This window comes from Nyctibius grandis, chromosome 12 (genome assembly GCF_013368605.1).
Source record: "Nyctibius grandis isolate bNycGra1 chromosome 12, bNycGra1.pri, whole genome shotgun sequence".
Classification (NCBI taxonomy): Eukaryota; Metazoa; Chordata; class Aves; order Nyctibiiformes; family Nyctibiidae; genus Nyctibius; species Nyctibius grandis.
In genome coordinates this window covers 5,450,359-5,470,081 of record NC_090669.1, presented here as the reverse complement: position 1 = coordinate 5,470,081, position 19,723 = coordinate 5,450,359, and positions in this window count along the sequence as shown.

Here is a 19,723-nt window from a genome sequence, read left to right as displayed (position 1 = left end):
ATCAGGAGCTTTAAATCTCCTAGAGCAAATTGCACAGGTAACATTCGCTACCCTGGCATGGCTGTGTCAGGGCATTTTGCTGTGCAAGGCTGGAATACAAAATTCACACGAGTTTGTAGTTAGGACCCTGTGAGAGATGCAATGACAACAAAGATACTGTAATATTTGCTTACTGGGACACTGCAATTAATACTCCGGCTGGCACAACGAGGGGTTAACTTCATTCTATGCACCTTGATCAGAGGTACCTTGCCAAAAGAGATGATGAGTTTTGAGGGCCTCCACAGCAATCTGGCACTTCTCGTTAGTAACCTTGGTTCCCCTCTCTTTTACTTCCAACTCTGCCCTGCCCTTCCCCTTGAGATCATCAGGACAGACCTCTTATTTCGGGCAAGTGATTATCATTTTCCTCATTTCCATGAAGAGTTTTAGGATCTTCTCCTTACCCACTAGAATTTCCTCACATATTTCATAGGCTCTATGTCATCTATGTACCTGAGAACATCATCAGCTCTCAGACTGGGTATGGGTCACAGAATCACAGAATGGTTAAGGGTTGGAAGGGACCTCTGGAGATCATCCAGTCCAACCCCCTGCCAAAGCAGGTTCACCCAGAGCATGTTGCACAGGGTTGCGTCCAGGCAGGTTTTGAATATCTCCAGAGAAGGAGACTCCACAACCTCCCTGGGCAGCCTGTGCCAGTGCTCTGGCACCCTCAAAGTAAAGAAGTTCCTCCTCATATTCAGATGGAACTTTCCATGTTTCAGCTTGTGCCCATTGCCCCTTGTCCTGCCACTGGGCACCACTGAGAAGAGTCTGACCCCCTCCTCTTGACACCCACCCCTAAGGTATTTGTAAGTGTTGATACAATCCCCTCTCAGTCTTCTCTTCTCCAAGCTGAACAGACCCAGCTCTCTCAGCCTCTCCTCATACGAGAGATGCTCCAGTCCTCTGATCATCTTTGTAGCCCTTCGCTGAACTCTCTCCAGTAATTCCTTATCTTTCTTGAACTTGGGGGCCCAGAACTGGACACAGTGCTCCAGATGTGGCCTCACCAGGGGCGTGTAGAGGGGCGGGATAACCTCCCTTGAGCTGTTGGCCACAGCTCAACCAGGTCATCCTTCAGCAAAAAAAATAATTTTTCCTTCATTTCTATGTGCTGGAGAATCTAACATGGAAGCTACTCCAAGGAGCATGACCTGACATAGGTGCAGTGCAGTATAGAAGTGTGTCTCCAACCACATCACTGTTTGTAAACAAACTCATACTTAAAAAGCAGCTCTTCAAATATTTCTTTTCCTTGCTTTCTAGAAATACTCTTCTTAACCTCTCAATTTTTTTTACAATTCTTTAAAAAATTAGTTTATGAAGTGCCACAGCCACTTTACAAGTCCTGCTCTCTGCCTGTGTGGAAGCTCTGAAAACCTAACTTTGCTGGTGCAGTCCCTACCTCTGATTTTCTATTATGGGAAACTTCAACTCGTCACTATTCGTGTTTCTCTTCAATTTCTATTCACTCTTGAAACAGAAGCCAGTGAAACAGTGGTCCTGATTTGATATTGGCAACTTCAGTCTTACACAGCCTCAGTCTTTGGCATGATTATTGTATGGTCACTTTTCTTCTTTTTTTTTTTTATTTTTTTTCCTCCCCCTTTCCTTAATTCACAACTATATTCCAGATTACCAGTTCAGCCAGTTTGCCTGGTAGAATTCCTCTCCTTGCTTGTCCCTTTTTAGCAGGACTAGCTGAATGCTGCCAGGAATAGTCTGTTTTAATAACATGGCAGAAGTTCATGTCAACATTGTAAGTCAATTTATTATGCAGTGATATCTAACTCAAGCTGGATTTGTCCTGTTGTCTGCAGCTTCAGATATAGCTACTGGTCACCAGTTTAATTTCTGGACTACATGTTTCCCACCTGGTGAAAAAGCACTCTGTATTTTTCTTGGATCAGACTTATTTACATCCTGAAATGAACAATGTAATTTCCCAGCTGTCACTGCCTCCAAGCATAACGACAGATCTGGGTAGCTTCTACCATGGTCTCTTTTAAGTAACTGCTGGTGGTTGTGACATTGGTTCTTGTCTCCAGATATGTGCAGTGTCCAGTGGTGGTCATCTTGGTCATCTCTTGTCTAGAAAACATCATTTGGCCTGGGTCCTGCATGAGAAACACTCCTTTTTTAACCCAGGAGACACTGCCAGTGTGTGTTTGAGTACTTTCTGCCAACTAAAAAAAATTTTGTGCTATTCCTATACAAAGGTTAGATTTTCCTGAAATCGAAAGCTTCTATTTTAAGTGAAATCCAGTTTCTGCATCCACGCTGGTGCGCACCCACCTAATTGGCAGCAGCATGGGACACTCGCTGCCACACCGCTCACCATTTCCCTTTTCACAGGGGACCGCGGGCAGTGCCTGCGTGCAGATACGCTCCACCTGTCCGTGCGAGTACTGCGAGCACCCTTCACCGCAGCATGAAGGAGGGAGAAAGCAACAAGGAGCTGTTGCTATATGTTCACCCGATTCACCGAAGCTGCTGGAAGTTTTTCTATTGCCTTCCAGGAGTTATGGGTCAAACCAGAAATTAATTTCTAGAAATGAATGACACCAGACTCATGACTAAATGTGGGCTTTCAGAAACAACCCAGACTAGCCCATATCTATTCCCTCTTATGGCAAAAAGCCATCTTGCTTTCCCAACCATTACCCCAGACATACTGTTGTACATACGGTAACTTGGCAAAAAGAAAACAAATGGGAATGAACACTGCCATGCTTTAGTAAGAAAACTAAATGTCTTGTACATAGATGCACATACCGTAAGTGATTGGTAGTCCTAGTCTGACCTTCTGCACCACAGATACTATGGAACATCATCCAGCTTCCTTGTGCCCTGTTTTCACGAGACGCATGCACAAATCCAAGTAGGAAAAGACTTAGATGTAAGCTTTAGGACATATTATGCACAGAATGACTCCTGCTTTTTATGCTCTTTCAGCAAAGAGCCTGTCATCAGAACATATCAAAACATACATATGAACATATAAAACCATCTCTGTGAGAAAAAGGTATACTTCCCGAGCTGCCAGAAAACATATTCATAATAAATAAAACATTCTGGGTATGGAAAAGCTGTAGCATATACGCATTTCATAGTTTCATGTCTCTAGTGCCTACCCAGTCCCCATCTTTGATGTCCTTGCTGCTATTTATCTCTCTTCAGGAAAACATGTCCGAACATGGCCAGTAACATTCTTGCCCTGGGGCCAAGATCCCACTCTGACTTGGGAGTGATGTCAGACAGCTCTGGAGGTAGCCACTGCTCTGGAGAAGGATCATGTGCAGTCGCTGCAAACTAAAGGTGAATCAACAGCCCCTTTTCCATTATGGCAGGGTGGTGACAAATAGGAAACCAAAGGTGTAAGTGAGAAGGAGGCAGTAATCCCAACTGGGCTCTGCTCAGACAAGAGCTGCCATACAGGGTTCCTTAGGCAGACAATGGCTGAATAGTAAATACTAATGGAGAAAACAGAAAATACAGGGAAAATGGAAGCAAGGGACAGGCAGGCATGCAAGAAGGAACAGAAGATGAGCCAGAAAGCACTGTGGATAAGAGAGAGGAGATGAAGAGGGGTCAGAGAGTCAGAACTTGACTGAAAAACTAAGCATAGGACATTTAAACTACTCTACATGGAAAAGGAAAAAAAAAAAGGTGTGGTATCAATTGACATCATCTGCCACTAAAGAGAAACATTTAGGGGATGCTATTTCAGATTAAGCAACATAAGAACATTCAAGCTCCGAAGAATATAGAATGAATTGTTACTGCCCTAAGGAAAATACAAATTACTCAGACTAGCACAGTTTTGTTCAGACATGTCTGAGGCAGAGGAAGGACCAACCCATGTACCACTCCCCCACCGCCTCTCCGCTCAGTTCCTCCTCACACAACGGTGGTTGTCCTGCTAATGGAGTGAAACCTTGCCAAAATCATTCAACAGATGAAGAATAAGGGGAAAACCAGGAAAACTAACACAGTGAGATGGTATTAGGAAAAAACAGATCTTTCCCTGTGATTTGGTGTGGAGCATGCCTCAGAAAAAGTAAGTTTGCTGGTAAATTCACACTGGTAATTTAGAGTGTATGGAACTGCTTCAGCCATCACCCAAAGGTCAAGAACGGTGTAATCAAGGGCACAAACCAGAAGAGCAAGGATGACTTTTATGGTGCAAAACCAGAACTAGCAAGATTCCACGCCTCCTCATGGAGAACAAGAAAGGGAAAGTTTTGTGCTATAGGCCACCTTTGCAAAATGACATGTTTTCAATTCAGCATCCAAAACATTTAGCTTTTCCCTTTGCCTTCTCTGGCTTCGGATCTCTCTGTCGTACCATTGCTATCTGATATCTTAATGGATGCCATTTTGGCAGAAAATAATTCACTCTGGAAAAAATTCCACACCAGACACTTTGGGAACAGGATGGCCAGCGTTTGCTTAGCTGGAAAATAACCCCTTAAAAAACCACATCGCGTGAAATAAGCAGATTTTCAAATTATACAGTCCCTGGCATAACAGTAATAAAGTAACAAAATTAAGGGTTTTTTTATTTATAAGTAACTGCTTTCTCCTACCTTTTATAATGTCCACCTCTTAGCATAACAAAGCTTTTCATAGCTTACTAATGGCTCCCTGTCACTAGTGCTGAGAACTATTATCACTGCTCTGCCCCTTCACATGGGCCTTTCAAACATCACTGTTTCACTTAATTCTTTCACCTCCTTCAGTTCAAATGCAATAAAAACCTTTCACTGGCTGACAACTAGAAAGGCAGAACAGCCTCCAACTGCTGTATAATTCAGGAGGGCTCTTTCTCATTTTAATTGGCTGCCTAATTGGAATGTTTATGGGTTCTGCGATAGCTTGGGATGAAAAGGCAGGGTGAGCAATTATGTGCTCAGCATTCCTATCTGGCAGAGTTAATAGTTTTTTTTTTAAAAAGCTAAAGTTCACTGGAATGCCATGTTTTTGTTCTCAAAGAAATACCTTGATTTGAAACAATGTAATCCCCAAGTCAGAAATTATGTCAAGCTGTGCTTATCCAGTAGCAAGTTTGAGCTTTTGGAAGCCTCTTTGCTCCTTTTTGATGTTAGCATAACATGAAGAACAGGAGGCTATCTGGTGGCTGTCAAGTTTTTAACTGCTTGCTCTCTCAGTGGCTGGAGATAAGATGTAAGCAGAGCACTTGATGGACTTGATTAATTCTCTGGAACGAAGGTTTGTCTTTCTTGGCTCGATGAATGACTTCATTCTACTAGATGAGGTCACCCAAGTCAAGGCAATAAAGTTTCTGATATTCACATGAAAGCTAGTTTTCAAAGCTGCCAGCCCCTAAAAAAAGCAGCACAAGTGTTTTCTCATTTACCTACATTCTAGTGGCAACATCCAGCCTGCTATCCTATCTACCCTCTCCAGTCAGGACTGCGTTTCAGCTGAAGAGCAGCCCTAACACAAGATGAGATTTAAAGGAAAGGAAAAAAAAACCTCACTTTGAAGAAACAGATTTTTGTGAAGTGATTTGTCAAAATGCCAACAGGAAAAGAAAAATTACTTTCCAGCTTTTTAGCCTGACCAATACAGTTGCATTTTCCCTCTCTCCCCGTGCTGCCTCTAGGACGTTCCAGCTGTGAACCTCTGGGGGCAAAGAGCAGCTTTGTGGTCCCCTGTACAGTGCACAGTGCAGTTGCAGTTGTGTTTCAGAGCGAGAGAACCCAAGTGCTATGAACATAAGTAAAACCTGGAAGGATGCTGTGCTCTTTGCAGTACTTGTACTGTTGCATGCTTTGAGTTTTAAGGGCGAGCTTATGGACTATCCTTCACAAAGCAGGCTAGTCTTCTCCATCTTTCCTCTCTCCCTTTTAGTTTAAAAGTGGTGAAAATAGTAAAAAAAAAAAAGAGCTGACTTGCTTTGTAAATTTCTGAATTCTTACAAGAGTTGATACAAAGATCTCTATTCATCTTGTACTTCTTGCTTTTTGAAACCATGCTAGTGATGAATGGTCTCTCCAGTACTCATTAGACCCTAGCAAATATAGTCAGCAGCCCATGCAACAGAATTCAGTCTAATCTGATGTACGGATCTGTTGTTTTCAGACAACCTGGAACTCCTTGGTTTAGTATTTGGGATTCTAACTCATTCTACGTTCCTCTGTTCCAGTTAAATTGTGTTCTTGCCTCTAAGCAACAGAAAACTCAGTCCTGTGGATTATTAGGGCTATTCTAGCATTTGAAGCTTCCTTCCGGATCAGTCTCCTAACCCATACTGCTGTTCCTGTGCTGCAGTTCTCCACCACATACAGTTACAGTTGGAGCATGGAGATGATGAAAGCAGTGTCGATCCCAGACACGAATGCAACCAGAATGCCAACCACCACAGATGCACTGGATCTCTGCTGGCTGGTGATGCCGCACAAGAAAAAGAGTGCAAGCTACAAAGGGTTTGGGGCACTGTGGTCTTTTTCTAAATGCTTTCGTAGGCACTGTGGAGAAATTAGAAGGTGGTTTAAACATTAGGGAGGTAGAACTTTAGCCCAGGTTTTATTGCCATCTGGAGTCAGGAAACCTGTGGAAACAGTGCCTTGTTTGAAAGGTCAGAAGCCTGTACCACATCAGAGAGCCCGGTTCTGCCTAGAACATGCTTAGGAAATGTTGACCTGCTGCATGCCAGGAGGGATTTCTGGCCGCAATAGCTCGCAAGAAGTTCTCTCCAAAGGACTAATTTTCAGATTCACATGCATCAGTTCGGCATCCAAATGATACAAAAATAAAATATGACAAGTTGTATCCTTGCCAGATACAGACTTAGTTAACCTATAAGAGGCAAATCTAGCAATTAAATAAAAACCTCTTTCAAATCAGCTGTCAGGTAAACACCACCCACTCTTAAACTAATCTTTGTTCACATTTACCTAAAGATTATAACTTGCTGACATTAAGAATATCAGAGGAAAAATCTGATTGCTCAAGATGTCCATCTCATTTTATGGGCAGAGGAGATTCAGAGAAACCCATATGTTTGGTAAGTGTCCAAACATGTGGACGCTTACGCAAACCAACAATTCTTTGAAGTACACTGCTTTCTAAAGTCCAGGCTGAAACCTAAAATTTAATAATCAACAAAACAGGCAGAGTTAAAGCAGAAACTCTCCGCTAAACTCTGCGGGACTGGGATATGAGAGGAGGCATCACTCTGAAGTGACATATGCCCAGATGTGTTGTAAGGGAATAAGGGTCTGTCTTAAGATGTCCTGTAGACCCTGTGAACTTCCTTGTTTCGTGACTCTAAAGCAAGAAGAAAAATAAATAATGAAACATATTAAAGTCGTTACTGTAGCTGTGTGCGCCTGCTGAAGGTTTGTTTTTTTAAAAGCTCCAACCTTTGAAAAAAGTGCTCAGTGAAATTAAAGGCAGCAAATCTATACTGAAATGTATTTTTTATATACTACCAAAGCTACATATGGAACTTGTTGTCACAAGATATTATTAAAGCCAAGAGCTTAGCAGGATTCAAAAAGGCGTAGACATCTGTGTGAATAATAAGAACATCCACAGTTATACCAGAAAGGAAAAAGACATTTATAAGTGATACTAAAACTCACACTTGCGGGCATAAGCCAATTGCTAGCTGCATTGGTTCAGGGAGAAAATCCCCCAATTGACACTTTTTCCATAGCTGTCCATTATAGGTTTCTTTGCACCTTTCTGTAAGCATCTGGTGCAGACCAATGTCAGAGAGACCATCCAAATCTGATCCAGTCCAGCAGGTGTTATGGTCTTAACCTGAAAGTCTTTCTAATGTAAAGCTCTCATAAAATACTTGGAAAAGACTGCTTATTCCTTGCCTAATCCTATAGCATTTGGCAGCTTTTAAAACGGGTAACGGATATTCCACAGCACTTTGTATATCCACTGAGAAGAGGGCGGTTATTCACAATATTTTCTTATGTCTTATGCCAGGACCTTTTCTCCTTTAAGTGGCATCAGACTGGCGGGTCCGTACATACATTCCACCCCAAACAAAACATTGTTCTCCAAAACCTCTGAGTTTTGCAACACCACTGAAAAGTCTCATGATGGGGAGCATGAGATGCCACTCCCAAATCCCAACAGAGCTCAGAGGGTGGGAGCGCTGAAGGATCTGCAATTGTAAGCAAAAAAAAGCCTTACGAGAGCTAAGGATCAACACTACAGAAAAGGTCAAAGGAACGAGTGCTGTGAGGCCATGAAATTATTCACTTTCCTCTATTAAACACCTGAGAGGCATTTGCATCTCTAATGATCTGGAAATACATATTGACAACCAACACAGCATTTGCTACTAATAAGTGTCTGCGTGTGTGTATAGGAGGAAAATTGTGGCCTCCCTCCTTTCTCCATAAACTTTGCCTATCTTATTCTAATCATCATAGCTTGATCTTTGCGGATGTTTATCAGGTTTAAATATCAAATAAAGTGATTTTTCTGCTTGGAATAAAATAGCAGGAATGCGATAACATATTCAGAAGAAAAGTCAAAATGACCCTTAAAAAAGAAATGCATAAACTCCTAGCATTGAATTTATGCTACTTAGCATCACATTAAAAATATTCAAAACATAAATCAAAATTCAAGGGTATAACTTATATTCAATTTCAAATTTATGGCATTTTAAAATAGGATGATTTCCTCAAATGTGCAATAAATTTGGTTTTGTGGAATTGCACATGCCACCTTATCATGACAGTTGCTTTATCTATACAGTCCACTGAAGCCTAGTCACTTTATATAATCTGAATTCACAAATCAACTGTCGTCTTCACTTCACTGATTCATTGCTGATGGGCCTTTCACAAGGTAAAAAATCCTTTCCAAGTTGACAAGAGTAATAAATGGAGAGGTGAGAGCTGCCTCTCCATCCTGCTGTTCTATTGTGCTGCCGATAGTGACACATGGCAGAATAAGCTCATAAACCAACCTCATCTCTTGACCTCTGCAGAGTAAACGGAAACAGAGGGGCGTTTATGATGATGACTGTATTTAAAGACCAATAATGACTAGATAAACCTCTGAAATCTAACTAGCCCAACCAAAGCTTGGAAAAATGCAGTGGTTTTCTGTGCTTAATGTCATGCAAAAATGTTGAAAATGCAGCTATGAAACTTTCGGAATAACCTAGAGCACCACTCAGAGCACCAGTTTACAAGATGCTTAAGACAATCATATGCACATAATAGCAACCTTGGAAAAGATTAATGAAAATACGATTGGACTTTTTCTTTTACGCTCCAGAGTAAGCAGAAACGCTACACAAACCAGCAGCTGAACCAGAACAGGGTGGCATTCTAGGAATAACCAAAGCATTTTAAGTTAGGAGACTTTCTTTGACCAATACTGCTCAGGAGGACAGAGGAATTAAAAATAAATATGGGCTTGTAGTATCTGTAGCAAGTATTATGGTACTGAACTTTGATTTACTAGGGATGCGTCTTTTTCGGAAAAATCATTAGCGATTAAGCCTTAACTACCTCATCATTTGCCTTCTCTGCCGAGGGTAGAAGTTTTGTGCAGTCTCACAAAGGACCTGCAGCAAAATGTGGGAGCTGTGAACTCAGCCTGTGCTATTGCCTCATCTGTAGTATCAGCTTTATCAGCTGGGTCCCAAGGTTTAGAGAGTACCAACGCTCTGGAAAGTGGCATGATAATCAATCGGTGATGCCGATTTGAAGTCCTAGATACAAATAGTTTACCTTGTCTGTACGCTTAGTAGTAGAAAGCTTTTTACTTGTATGTAAAAGTAAATTAATACTCATTCCAGCCATAACAATGAAGGCTTCTTACTTTTCCTGTAGTAAGATTAAATACATAACTACACCAAATATATTCCAATTTTCAGTGATATGCTTTCTTGTTTTATTCATGAATATATCATTCCTTCTGCATTGTACAGAATGGCTCATCACAATCTTTAGTCACTTTAAGAAACATCCACTGAAAGAGTTTTAAGCTGCAAGCAGTAATAATAATCACTTAATCACCTAAATTTGGTGAAATCAGATTATGGAAAGAAATCCATATAAAATCAATAGAAAAGCTAAACTTTCAGTGGAAACTGGGATGAGACCCCAGCCTTGCAATGATGTCTACTCTTGTGCACAGCCCACTGCCATCCATGGATTAGTATAGCAAGCATGTGAAATTATTTTTAACAGCCTTTCTGCATTTCTAACATTCACTCAAATGGGAAAAAAAAAGTTTTCTTAAATTTTTCTTCCAAATGCAAACTTTACCAAATCAAGGATAGAATATTTTTCAAGTAACACCACCACTGTAAAACGTGCATGAGCTAGAGAGTAATAATAATGATAGCACTGAAATCTCCCGATGCTAAGACCAAAGACTGATGCTCATACTATTCCATGCTTCTCAAAGTTGTTCCTCATTCTAAAAATACACAAGTTCACCAGCAGACCTTCAGCAAACAGGAATTTACAGCAGCTTTTGGGAGCAGAGCTTTGCCACTCACATGCCACATCCCCTATATCACCACAGGTTTTCCGAGGTTGATACACCGGCCACACTTAGCTTTCCCCAGTCAGGTGAATATTTTGTTACAAAGAAGCAGCAATCTTCTGCTAGAGCTCTAAATTAATAAAAATAGGAAATCCAGATCAAGAAATTGATGCGCTACAAAGTGAGACTGTACCAAGAAATGAGGTTTCACATTAAACCAAGGACGGGGAAAGCCATGTTTCACTTTCTGGCTCAAACATCCTTGACCATCCTGGAAACATTCCCTTGCACGGGGGATGCCTCCTCTCTAACTGCAGGCATGTAGCCATGGTGATTCAGCAGGGCAGCTCTTCTGGACATCGAGGGGAGCAAGAGGCAAGGACCGAGCGGGTGATTCAGTCCCCCCAAGATTAGACCCTGTCCCCTTCCTGAAGTCACATCTGGTTTTCTCCATTGATTAGAAAAAGTACCAAGGAGGTTTATCTTCTTAAATACACACCTCAGTGAAGCACCTAAACTTATGTAGAAAGAATCCAGGCAAGGTCTCTTCAGTTTGCTATTCCTAATGCTGTTATGAGAGCAGAGCACACCATACCTGGGGCTCCTGGTCCCCTCGTGCATGGTCACACGGCATGGCCACCAGGCCATTTTGTTCCCCTGTAGGTACTGCATTGCACCCATGGGAAGAGTCATTCCCTTCCTAAGAGGACTTTCATTAAAATAATCGCAAACATTACCTGGCTAACTCGGATACTGCAACCTTCAGCGCTATCCCTGTATTTAAGATAAACACATCCTATAAATGTCATAAGAGGGCCGTTAAATAAAGCAGAGTTACAGGCAATAAACAGAGGAACTGTGGAATTCCATTTTTGTACAGCTCAACTAAGGCTACATTTCAATCCAAGATTTCTCAGAACAGTGGAGACCCTTCCCTCTTACCAACATCAGGTTACTGGTAGCAATCCCATGTCTTGAAGTTAACAATATAATACCTTGTACTGTTTTGCTTATATGTTACTATTCATTCCAAGAAACATTGAAGTATTTAAACTAGGCATACACACTCCCACTAGTAATGCATTTCTACATAAGATAAGAAAGCATCCTGGAAGGTGAAATGACTCAATTGGTCAAAGTCTACAGGATACATATGTAGGACATGAGAAATTAATAAAAGACACTTCCATAACTGTGACTGAGTTCACTGTGATATTACAGGGTCAAGAATAAGCAGCCCCACAAAGAAAGGTTGTTCCTACCCCCAAGTATTGTCTCCTAAGTTGCAAGTTGTTGCAGTGACCAATGCTCTCGGTGTTTGCTGGACCCAGCAGTACTGGAAATCCAAAGCAAGATTCCTTACTCCCAGAAGCTGTGGTATCACTTGTTCCACCCTGATTGTGCCCCATGATTTTGGGCGTATATTTGGTTATATTAAAGCATTACAAACTCCAGTACTAGCTGAACATGCCTGGGAATACAGACACACCTGGTTGAAAGTATTCTCTGGGAAAAAAAAAAAAGCCACAACAAAACAGAACAAAATCTAATACACGTTAACTTGCATGGCAACACCAATTTCTGTCAGCATATTATTATAGGGTGATGTGCTCTAGCTCCTCATTGAGTCTGTCTCAAAATGTCATAAACACCACCACTTTGATTCTTATTTTGATAAAGGTCTGTAGAAGCTGTGTTTGGAGTTGGATCAGGTTTCAAGTAGAGCTCAGGGTTTGAGCTACAAGCAATATGCAGCCTCAGGTCAGGCTCAAATTAGGTAGCACTGAAACCTCATGAACCGAGGACAGTGAGTATTAACAGAAATAACCTGAATTCAAGGAATTTTCACCATCAAGCACAATGTGCCTATTGCAATTTGTTGCAGCAACAGTTTAACTTCACCACCCGGCACCGAGTTGTCCCTGGCTTGCCTCCTGTGTGTCAGATGCCACAATTTACCATGCCAGGTCACTCCAGAAAGGTTGTAAGGTGAAGTTCTTTGTAAGGAAAAAAAAACAGGGAGAGGTTATTTTGTTTTGGGGAATTATTGTCTTTACACAAGTATGTAAAAGTCAGTTGTTCATCCTGTCTGATTATCTCATGCAGTATAATTTGGCTTAGTTTGAAAATCAGGTGTACTATTTCATAATTTAATTATTCAACAAAACCTTGACTATAAAGGATTCTACTAAAACCTAATTAAGAGTATGATTTGATAAAAGCACATTCTGCAGTTTTAGTTTACATTCCTCTATGAGCAGGGATGTCATTATTTCATGCTTTACATATTTTGGGCTTCACAGGGGTTTTTTTGTCTGTTTTTTTTCCCCCCTTTCCTTTCCCAAAGCTGATTTTGAATTACATAAAGAAGTACTCCATGCTTAGACCATATCAATTCACTAACTGTTGGCAACATTCAGTTCTGATTTAAAAAGAAACCAAAAAACCAACCACCAAACACACAAAAAACACCCCCTCCCCCCCCAAAAAAATCAATTAAAAACCCAATCCTCAATAAAGCCAACAGAAAGGCATCATGAAAAAAGCACTATTTAAAAGTTGGCCCTTGTTCAAGCTGCATATGCTCACGTAATCTTTTAAAACGCATGATTCAAGTCCCAATTTAATTATGTAATAGCACAAATGGAATTACACTGCAGATGAAGTGCAGTATTTCAGCTCAAACACATACTGGAGTTGTGTGACTGACCCAAGCTTATTTCATTTGGTCATTGTGTTAGAGAGCTTAATTTGAATGCAAGCACACGTCGCAAACAACAATTTCAATACCATACCTCCTCCTCTTGATCTAAATTTTAATACTTGCTGCGCTGTGTTATGAAGATAATTTGTCAGGCAGCTTGCAAAGATAATAACAATCCAGTATTAACGAGAATTTTTCTTGAATTGTTTTATTTACCATATAGCCTTGTGTACCTGCTTAAAAATGCAGACACACCTTTTCCCCCATGTATGTATTTGTGTGTGCATGACTCTTATGTGACATATAGTTATAGTAATGACTTGGGGAGCAACAGGAAAAACAAGATTTTTCTCTTTCAACAAATTGGAAATGCAAAATCCTCATTAGCCCTTTCCTCAAGACTTGTATACTTTCTGTGCTGCAACAACGCATACTTCTCCCATCGCCCCATACTTTATCCTCATTTCCCCTAGGTTTCTCCCCTCTTTTGACCTGCACACCAAAAGGTACCTTCTCATTTTAAGAAATAAGGCAGCGCATGTTTGGGACCTGATACAGATCTTACTCAATAAGACCAGTTCACATATTGGCGCTATTTTTGGCTCTCTGCATACTCAGGCAGATGTTGTACATCAAGGGTGTTTATTCAATGTTTTGAAGCTTTTTGTGTAAACCACTAAATGTTGGCTAGGTATATAAATTTGTGTCTGTATTTAAGAAAGACTTGGGAAACCATAAATCAGTCAGTCTAGGTGTGATACTATAGCAACCACATGAACAACCATGTTCTAAGCATCTAAGCAATAAGGAAAAAAAACAACTGTGATATTATAGAGGAAAACACTGCACTAATAACAACACTTTATGTTTGTTTGATAACTCTAGAAAGCACTTACAGCCACTGTTTCTGAGATTATAAGAAAAAAATAAGAACATAGTTTTATAAAGCTTGCATAAACATTCCTGCTAACCACATCAAGGTGAAAGACAAAGCAGCACAAGAGTTCCTTAAGTTACAAACACGATTTTACACTGTATAAAGAAAGGTACCTCTGACAGAGATAGCAAAGTATGGATCTTGATATACAGGGCACAGCAAAATCTCAGCAGCAACACTGAGTGCTGATCTGGTCACTCCTGTTCTGGAGGGATGGGCTTAAACTAGAACAGCTGAAGAAGATCAAGAAAAGAGCCCAAAGTCAGAGGAGAAGGACAAGGTTTGCCTTTTTTAGCCTACCAAAACAAAGCTGGGTGGATAACATCTGTAAATACCAGTGGGGAGGGAGAGGTAAGCAGAAACGAGGCTCTAGGGAGGAAAAAGAATCACTTAATTGAAAGCACCAAGTACAAATCAGCAATTAGAAATGCCAGGAAACTGGAAATTAGAAAAAGGTCATTAACCAGCAAAGCAGTGAGATCCTGAAACAGCTGCCAATGAAGGGGGGTGGGGCACAAGAAACCAGCCTGGGGTTCAAGTGAACTTGACAAATAGAGGAAAGGATTACATCATATTATGGCTTTTGGTCTGTCTTTCAGTATGCTCACCCTGAACTTTGAGATGTGGATTTTATTCTTGGCTCTGTCCTTGATTCTGGAAAGAGCCCTTCTCTTTTCTGTGGACTTCCTTTTAGTATAATTATTCTACTTTTATAGATAAAGCTCTTCTATATCTATTATAATTCAGAAGTGAATTTAAGATCTAAAAGTGTTACTTTTTAAAAAATTGCACATTTTTTGTTTTCACACTAGAATGCACATCTATACAACAATTACTTGTGTTCCTCCACAACCACATCAAAGTATCTTCTCTTTCTGTCCCTCCTGCCAGTGGTTTCATGTGCAAGCTCACACAGCCTGTGCTCCTCTCCCTTTTCTCATTTCACACCAGCTCTGTTATTCTCCTCCCTCTTTCGTAGTACCATGTGCTGAGGATATACCTTCTACGCAGCCTCATTTCCCTTCACCACTGTCCCTCATTCTCCATCCCACATTTCCTTGTGCCCTTGTTTTGCACCCCCCATACATTGAGTTTCTCATGCCATCTGACCCATGTTCTTTCCCAGCCAGCATTGCCTATTTCTCTTTCTACACTGCAGAGAGGACACTGGATGTTTTGGGTTTTGTTGTTGGGATTTTTTTTTTTAATAAATCCATGTAAATATTTTCAGACTGCTTTATCACAGACTAACTAGAGATGAGAGACTGCAGATGCCAAACGTACATGAAACCCATTTAGACAACTGAGAAACATGACACATATCAAAGCACAGCCCATGTGTTCAGCAGGATTCTGAAGTGCAAATTACCAAAATTAGAAGCAACATCCTCTTAACAGACTGAGCAGAACAGGCTGCCTCCCTCTCTCCTCAGATGTTTCCCCTATCTACATCCCACAAAGTACCACTTCCACTACATAGACCTGATTTTCTCCCTTCTAGGGCCTTTTGTCAGACACCAGGAAGATGATGAAATCTGGACAGGTGACACAATACTGAGGATTATTATTACACAGGTGACAAGAGTGGCCAAAATATTTCCATCAGAGGCTGATCAACCAGTGTCTATAAGGCAAGACTCCATAGTGTCCAAACACAGGAAGATGAACACTACCTGTTGCCATCTTCTGGTGTTTCTCCGTGCCTTAGATCTCCTGGTTAAATTTTCTTCTACCTCTCATGCACATTCTGTTAGTCAAAGATTTTATCATAGAATCATAGAATGGTTTGGGTTGGAAGGGACCTTAAAGATCATCTAGTTCCAACACCCCTGCCACAGGCAGGGACACCTTTATAGAAGAGTAAGGTAAGGCACACAGAGGACAAAGTGATTTGACTAACGGCAAACAGATGGTCACTAAGAAATGAAGGAGGAAATCTCCCAGGATTGTGAACCTCTCCCCCTTATGTTAACTGATATGACACTTCCCTCACCCATGGTTTCAAACTCATGTTTGGATATGTCATCAACAAGTGTATTCTCATCATATCATCCAGATATTTCATTTCCAAGTCCACAGACTTAACATGAAATACCTGAGAAATTCCATATAATTAACCACTTATGTAAAAAGGTCAGTCAAGTCACACAGAAGTTAAACCTGGGCATGGTGTCCCACCTGATGCTTTATACAGCTTGGTAACTGCTGCTGCAGCAAAGCAATCTAAGATCACATTCACAAAAATTGTAATTGCAAACAACTTATTCCTGTTCAGGAACATCAATATAATCAAGTTCTCTCTGATTATACGGGATCCTGTAATCATAGCCCTCTGAGAAGTTTTTTGTCTACTTTCAAAAATGTCTGAAATTTACTCTGTAAAATTAATGCACAAGATCTGAAAATTCTACCTTAGCAAATACAAAAGACCATTTGATTAGCTACAAATAAAAACCCCTTGAGCTAAAATGAATAAGGTTTAAGCTACTTCAAATTATTTTCCCGCCTGATAAAGCCATTATCACATTTAGAGCGTTTACAATGCAGAACTACATTCCTTTGATCATCTTATAAAATTAATTGATCTTGCTTATCTATTGTACTATTTTAAATCATTTTAATTGAGGACATTAGGAGAAGTAATGGTAACAACCAATGCATTTATTAGCTACTGACGTTCAAGGCAGCAATGTCATTTTCATAATCTGAATTTCTCTATAACAAAATTCCATTCTTAATGGAATTTACATATAGATCACCCCCAGCCACAAATAATTTACTATTACTTTAAGTCCTAAAGGACAGGCAGAAAAACTGTGAAAAATCACTCCAGCCATACTTAATTTTAATTATTCTTTTAAATCAGATAGAGACCCTGAAGTTAAATTCTCATAATTAAATAGAAATTAAAAGTTTCTAAAAGCCTTATTTTCAACTCCAATTTTAAATGCAAATGAACACATAGGAAAAGTGCCCCATGAAAAACTGAGTAATGTTAATCTACAATGTTTTGTTCCACAGCCACAAAACTTCTCCACCACCTCGAGTCCCATGGAAGTCCTCATTTAGTTAAAGGCTGCAAAAGGCTGGGTGCAAGTGTTCAATATCAACTAAAAGTCCCAACTATTTATCAGGGCTGCCCTTGCCAGTGTCTGCAGAACTGCCCGGCTAATGTTTCCATGACAGACTATGAGTTTGTATGGCCCACTGTGCCACAGATCAGCTGTACCCATTTGAAAGAGAAAGGTGACTTTCTTCCCAATAAAGGAATGTTCCATTGCCCATTTGGTTGAAATCTTTATTGATACAAAGTCAATTTTGCCTGGGCTAAAGGTCCCCTTGAAAACTTGCTTTATCTCCAGCCTTAAGTCATCTGTCTGACCCACTGGGTTCTAAAATTAAAGAATCAAGTTAAATATAATTTTCAGCAGCACAAAAGCTAGATATAGATATGTTGCACAAATACACACACAAAAGATTGAGCCAGCATGCCACTGCATGCTTGGGAAACAGGTTCAGTTCTCTCTGCCATGAAGCTGTTGCACTACTCCAGGCGAGCCACTTAAGTCATGTCTATGCTGACAATTGCCATCAACCCCCTTCCAGAACCACCAGCCTTCTCTGCCATGTCAACCACTGGAGGCTATCTGCTTCAACCCCAAAATGTCTGTCAGAAGATGACACACTGCCTTCTTTCTCCTTGCCTCCTGCCTGGCCAGGGCAGTAATTCCTTGTTCCCAGCTCCTTGCCCTTCTGCAGCGCTATCTCCTTCCTTCACTGCCTGAAAGAAACAATTCTAGAAGGAAAGACAAGCCAACAGACAATTGCTTGAACAACTGACACAAACTAGCGGCATAACATGGGTGTCTTTGACATAGGCTACAAAATATTATAATGCATGAGGAAGACTAACCCTGTGACTGTGGTGATGGAGGAGACTTAAAATCAGTATAGACACATCCGTTTCCCCTCTGTGCTTCCACTTCCCAATTATAAAATGAAGGCAATAACATTTGCTCGTCTGTAAACGCAGTACGTACCGAGCTTTAGGTGCTCAGTTATGTTCTGGTTTTGACCATCTTTGCAAAAGTAAAGAAGTGATTAGGTCATTTATTGTGGTGGCCTGTCAAACTGAGTTCTGCAGTATAGATGCTCCTGTGTGATAGGAGTGACGTATCAGTCTGCTGCTGTGTAACAGTGCTGAGGTTGCTGTAATGAGACACAGTAACATGTTGAAGGTTTGCCTCTATGATTTCTACAAACAAGGAGATGAGACTGAATGAAACAGCTGTTTATGATGCTGATGGTATAAAAAAATAGAAAAAAAAAGAAGAGAAGAATGAAAAGGTGGGTCAGCTAGGACAAAGATGTCAATCTGCAACTAGGTTGGAACAAGCAGCCCTTATTCTTGCTAATAACTAGTCTACACCAGGGGAAACAACTCACAAATGGTTCAGAAGGGGGCTCAGAAGAGATAAGTTAGGAGTCTAGTTACAAGCTGAAGAGATGGGCACACAAGCAACAGCACTATAATATTCACCCCTTTTGTCCTTGGCCTAGACTACAGACAGAAAATGCTGTGCTGTCCCCATTGGGATTCTTATCAAAGAGCAAGGGGAGGAAAGAAAAAGAAAGAAGAAAGCTGCAGTAAACACTGTAAAGAGAAACTGCCTTTACTTGTCCTGATGACTAGACTTTTGTTTCTCTTTATATGGTTTGTAGTGAGTACAAAGCATTGGATTCCCCTTTATACAACGGGAAAATGACAGTTAAAAGTAAACATTCGCATTTAAATGTACACAACACAAGGACACCATCTTATTTTTGCTACAACAGCAAGTCTCTCCTAACATTATTATTAGACTATTGACTCCGAAAACTAAACTTCTTACTCTTTCACTAAACTTTGCACGTTTTTCAGATGAAGGTTTTGGTTTGTTTTTTTTTTTTTTAATCTTGTGTTTTAGCTTCATCCCCAGAGGAACTCCTGAATCAAAGATGCGCACATTTAAATTCAGAGACCCATCACACAAGTACCAGCTTCACACCTCTCCCATGTGCTTCAGAGGAAAGGACCTGTATGATTTCAGTCCTACTCCAAGGCCATTTTTAATTCTCATGGTCTAAAGTTCTTGGCAGGAGAGGTAAACACGGGGTAAGCAGAGTCAGAGGGCAAAAGGGTAAATAAGAAAATAAACTCATTAGATGGAATGTTTTGAGGAACTGAACAGGCTGTGGTTTTTTGACTTTTGCTAGTAACCTCCAGTGCACCTGTCACCTTTACAAGCCCAGACCTGTATCGTCCTCTAAGGCTGTGGTGCATCTGGCACACTATGCTCTGCTTTATTACAAAAGAGCCCATTAATAACAACAGCATGAGCTTCCAGGCTGTCAGAACTGTTTTCATTTCAGATTTTTCTCTTGTTGTAAGAGAACAGAGTCTAAAACAATGCAGCTATGTCTCCCTCTAGTTTATGGTGTGTATAGTTTGAACAGCATAGACATGGTGAGCATCTTATAACTACCATCCAAGG